Genomic DNA, 6,000 nt, shown 5'->3' on the forward strand with positions numbered 1-6,000 from the left:
CAATTTCAATGGTTCTACTCTTATTTTTTCATGATACCAAATGAGTTATACATATTAGTCAATGAAGGGGTATGGTCTCAGATCTCACGTCAGCATCGACCGCGAGTGACCATTACCCTTATCAAAACCCTCACCAGCTAACAACCTACTTGTGCCCATGCGAGAACGCGTCGACACAAGGGTTGAATCCAATCTATCTAGTAACGAAGGAGGACTTACCTGGAACATGAGAACGGTAGAGTGATGCGACATAGCATCACATCTGGTGTATGAAAACGGAAGTATTCACAGCGATGCGGACTCGCACCGCGTCCAGTGAACACTTCTATCAATACAAGGAAGCTGGATAACAGCAACAGTCACCACAGGCGACGATGCGGCCAGCACCGCATCTCGCGTATTTCTTGATCACTAGCAAGAGACGCGATAACATCAGATGTTACCGCAGGCAGCGATGCGGCTAGCACCGCATCCTATACGCTCAACAAGTGGGACTGACACCACGTGCAAGTGGAACCAATGGCAGTCACCTGTCAGGTCTACGTAAGCGACAGACTGACGTGGCGTCGTCTCCCCGGCCGACATGTCTGACACACCTGCAAAGGTGCAGCATGCCGTCAGTCTATCCATCCACCTCCTCCTTCACTCCTCGGCTATAAATACCAACCCCAAACCAGGTTTGAGGTATCTCTTCACAACTCTCTCACTACTACTACTATCTTACTTTGCTTCCCAAGCAAACTACTGATTCTCACGCCGGAGAGTGGTAACAAGGAGCACCCCCCACCCCATCCTCCTTGTTACGAGTCACGGTTTGTTTCCTTGTGCAGGAGATCAACCCACCGGTGATCTAGCCAGCGATCCTCGAGAGGAAGGGATTAACCCTTCTTGACGAGACCAATGAGTTAACCCTGCCCGGTTAACCATTGTTTCATCATTGACGCCCACCGCTACTCTTAGCACTTTTTCGATCATCCTTTTTCCTCTCTCAAAATCATGACTGATCACCAAAACAATACTACCGGGGATAATTTACTCCCCATCAACACAGGAAATGCGGGGAGTACCCCACCGGACCCAAATCCGGGCCATATCGGTACATCAACACAAAGGGGTCCATCCCTAACGTTCGGACACGACTTATCACAATACGCATCTGTGATCCCCCCGAACATGGACCCCCACATCTGGTATGACCAACAGGCCACCCTGCTGGCCGCGACATACAACCGCGCTTGTGCGGAAGCGCACATACAAGCTGGGCCAACCCCAGCACCGCACACCCCTGCCGATCGTGTTTTACAATACGAAGGCAGGGCGCATTCACGTCCAGCTTCGAGAAGCAGACGTGAAGACCGTGGATCATCTTACTGTTCGGTCCACACAATCAACGAGGATGATTCCGCATACGGGTCCCACACCAGGGGACCAGTGCATACCCGCCTAGGTCCTTACGTTGAGGACAGACGACGATCCGCATCCCGACATGGCTCTGGAATTCAGAGCCGGTTGGGCCCACAGCCATACACCGAAGGGTATGGTCGTACCGACCCGGACGACCGTACATATTGTGGGGATTCGCATGACACCTGCAGCAGACCGGGAGGACGCAACTATGTTCCTCCCACTCACCCCTGCAGTACATACCTCAGGGCTGCAAAACGCCCTGAGAACCAGCCCTATATGCCGAAAGCTGCAGCCGAAAACTCCAAATTCGCCCCGCGAATAGCCCACGCCCATGTCACCACAACAAAATTCCCATTCAACGTTGGGAAATACAGTGGTTCATCCGACCCGGACGACCACATGAACATTTTCATAGGCGCAGGGTGCAATGGCCAGTGGGACGAACCCACTTGGTGCAATTTTTTCCCCCAGACCCTTACGGGTCTGGCCAGGGCTTGGTTCGATTCTTTGCCAGTGGGATCACTGGACTCATTCGAGGACTTTCATGCAAAGTTCCTCGCTCATTTCAGCCAGCAACGACGTCACACGCGTGACTCGTTGGACGTCATGAATATCTGGCGCAGAGACAACGAATCCCTAGAAGCATTCGTTGTACGATACAATAAGGAGTGCCTAGAAATAGGCGACGTGGCAGATCAAATGGTACGGAACCATTTCATCAGTCCCTCGAACCGCATGTGGCAAAGGCAGAGCCCCAAGCCGAAACTTCCAACCACGGGTCCAAGCGTAACAATAAACGCAACCGGGACGTAGGGAATAGCGATATTTCCAAACCATACGTCCCGCGGACCAACCCGTTTGACCCGAGGAAACGCAACCCTCAACGGGACAACCGGGCACCAAAGAAAGATTCTCGGGACCGCAACTGGACCGAGATCAACATGTCGCCAAGCGAGGTCCTTCTTGCGGACCCGCAATTCTTACGACCGGCCCAACCAATGAAGTCCAAGAAAAATCAGGACCTCACACTCTACTTTGAGTATCACAAGGACTCGGGCCACACCACCAACAACTGCATCAGTCTCCGGCTGGAGATTGAGCGGGCCTTAAAAGAGGGGAAACTGCAACACCTTTTGCCAGGTGGGCAAAAACCCACCAAGCGCATCACCCCTCATGGCGAAGGTACCTCCTCCGGAAAGAGAACCATGTACGTGGCTTCCACCCACATGATCAACGGAGGCAAAGGTAGGCCGCGCAAAGCAGCGAGAAGGCCGGATAATGACTGGAAAGACGAGCAAGTCGTCTTTCCAAAAGTCCGAGGCGGACCGCCCGATAGGCGCGCCGTCGTTATTTCAGGCCAACTGGCACACTACTGCACCGAGCGTCTATTCATCGACCCGGGCAGTACTTCTGATATAATCTACGAACAATGTTTCAACCAGTTCGACTAGGAGGACAAAGATCGGTTGCAAGCAGTAGATTATCCATTGGCCGGGTTCGCAGGGGAAACCGTCTTTCCCCTAGGCCAGATCACTTTTCCTGTGCGCCTTACCAGCGGAAGGCACACAAGAACAGAAGAGGTAAACTTCATGGTTTTACCTCACACCTCCAGATATGACGTACTCCTTGGGAGAGAATCCCAAGGAGATTTCAATATGATTACATCCGTCCCCCACTCTGCGGTCGGTTTCCCAACCGAATCAGGGGTCGCGATAATCTATGCCCGCAGGGACGTCATGATGTCGGATGAAGTACGTCCGACCAAGGTCGCAAGGCCCACCCCCAACAACCAACCAGAGAAATGGGTTCTCAACGCGAGATACCCAGAACAAAAGGTTACATTGGGTCACGCCTTGTCCCCGACCACAAAAGCGCACCTGAAGCAGCTTCTCTTCGGGAACCAAGATATTTTCGCGTGGACACCCGCAGATATGACAGGGGTCCCGCGTGATATTGCGCAACATCACTTGAATACCTCACCAGATATCAAGCCGGTGATCCAAGGCCAACGCCACCTTGGGTCCGCTAAAAATCAGGCGATGCAAGAGCAAGTCGAAGAACTGCTCTCCGCAGGCATCCTGCGGGAAGTCAAATACCAGACTTGGTTATCCAACCCGGTCATGGTAGAAAAACCATCCGGGGGCTGGCGCATGTGCGTCGATTACAAAGACCTTAACAAAGCCTGCCCCAAGGATTGTTACGCACTTCCGGAAATCGACGAAAAGGTCGATAATCTCGCACCATTCAGATGGAAGTGTTTCCTCGATTGCTACAAAGGGTACCATCAGGTACAAATGGCGATCGAGGATGAAGACAAAATGGCATTCCGCACTCCCACCGGGAATTACTGTTATACAAAAATGCCGTTTGGGTTGCGCAACGCGGGCGCAACCTATCAAAAGCTGATGAACGACACTTTCCGCGGCCAAATAAGCAAAAGTGTCGAAATCTACATGGACGACCTAGTCGTCATGAGCATGGAGGAAGATACCATGCTCACAGACATTGAAAGAACATTCCAGACTCTGCGAAGCGTTGATATAAAGCTCAATCCAGGGAAATGCTCGTTTGGAATGGAAGAAGGCAAATTCCTTGGGTTCATCGTGACAAAAGATGGATTCAAGGTAAACCCGGAGAAAGTTCAGGCAATCGAGCGCATGCCATCGCCTTCATCGATGAAAGATATGCAACGACTAGCCGGCAGGCTAGCGGCACTCAACAGATTCTTAGCCAACCATGCAGCTAAGTCTTATCCTTTCATCAAGACCCTGCGGAACTGTTTAAAGAAAGAACAATTCCAGTGGACCGCAGAGGCTGAAAACGCCTTCCGGGAAATGAAGGAGTGTTTGATACAACTCCCAACCTTAACCGCACCACGCAAGGAGGAGCCACTCATATTATACCTATCTGCCGCGGACAAGGCGGTAGGTGCGGTATTGATAGTGGAGCGGGAGGGGGTTCAAACACCCATCTATTACATCAGCAAGATGCTCAACGACCCAGAAACAAGGTACTCAATAATGGAAAAATTGGTATTAGCACTAGTGCACGCATCAAGAAGGTTGCGACGCTACTTCGCGAACCATGTCATCACGGTGCTAACCAATTACAGGATCGGCCCGATCCTATCCAAACCTGACATTTCTGGGAGATTAGCAAAATGGGCAATAGAGCTGGGCGCGCACACGCTGAACTACAAACCGCGCCCCGCGATAAAAGGCCAAATCTTAGCTGATTTCGCTGCCGAAGTACCGGTGAATCGCATCCAAGAATGCGAACAAGCACAAAACCCTGTACCAACGCCATCTTCCTCAGAAACTTGGGCACTATTTACCGACGGTGCCTCCAACGAGGAAGGTGCGGGCGCAGGTCTGCGACTCGTCAGCCCTGATGGCTAAGAACTTACATATGCCATCCGCCTCGATTTCAAAAGCACAAATAACGAGGCCGAATATGAAGCCCTACTGGCAGGACTACGTTTAGCAGTCAAGCTCGGCGTGCAGCATCTGGAAGCACACGTCGACTCTTTGTTAGTTGCAGGACAGATACGCGGCGACTATGCTGCAAAGGGGGATATCATGATCCTCTACCTCGAGCAAGCCCTGCAACGAACATCCAAATTCGCTTCGTTCAATATCCGACATATTAACCGAAGTGAAAACAAGTCCGCGGATGCACTATCAAAACTCGCATCCACCAGCTTCCAGCACTTGGCAAAAGAGATACGCATCGAAGTTCTGCAAAATCCTTCGATACCCCTACGCCAAGTCAACGTCATTCAATACGGTACAACATCATGGATGACACCTATTATCGCATATCTGCAATCAGGTGTGACTCCCGAAAGCAAGTCAGAGGCACGCAAGTTACAACACAAAGCGTGCCACTATCAAATGGGAGACGGTATCTTATACCGAAAATCATACCTAGGGCCACTCCTGCGATGTGTCAACCCGCAGGATGCCACATACCTCATCCGAGAGATACACGAGGGCATATGTGGCATACATGCCGGACCACGCATGGTTGTGGCCAAAATCATGAATGCCGGGTATTACTGGCCCGGCATGCATCTGGACGCCGTCAAAGAGTTGCGCAAATGCATCGACTGTCAACGTCATGCTCCAAAAACTTTGCGGCCAAAGAACAACTTAGTCCCCGTCACAACCGCATGGCCCTTTCAGAAATGGGCAATTGACGTTGTGGGACCTTTCCCTGACGCTCCAGGTGCGGTCAAATTTATCATAGTAGCGGTTGATTACTTCACAAAATGGGTAGAAGCAAAACCGCTCGCCTCAACCACTGCTATGATAACAAGAAAATTCATTTGGGAACACATCATCTGCCGTTTCGGTTTACCAATGTGCATTGTCACCGATAACGGCACCAACTTCGCTGCCAACGAATTCCAAAAATGGCTAGAAGAACTACATATTGAGCACATATTCTCATCAGTGGCACACCCGCAAGGGAATGGCCAAGTTAAGAGTATCAATAAAAGTCTAGTCGAAGGCATCAAGGCACGGTTGGGAACGGCCAGGCGTGGCTGGGTCGATGAACTCCCAAGTATCTTATGGGCTCACCGTACAAGCC

This window comes from Helianthus annuus, chromosome 10, assembly GCF_002127325.2.
Source record: "Helianthus annuus cultivar XRQ/B chromosome 10, HanXRQr2.0-SUNRISE, whole genome shotgun sequence".
Taxonomy (NCBI): domain Eukaryota; kingdom Viridiplantae; phylum Streptophyta; class Magnoliopsida; order Asterales; family Asteraceae; genus Helianthus; species Helianthus annuus.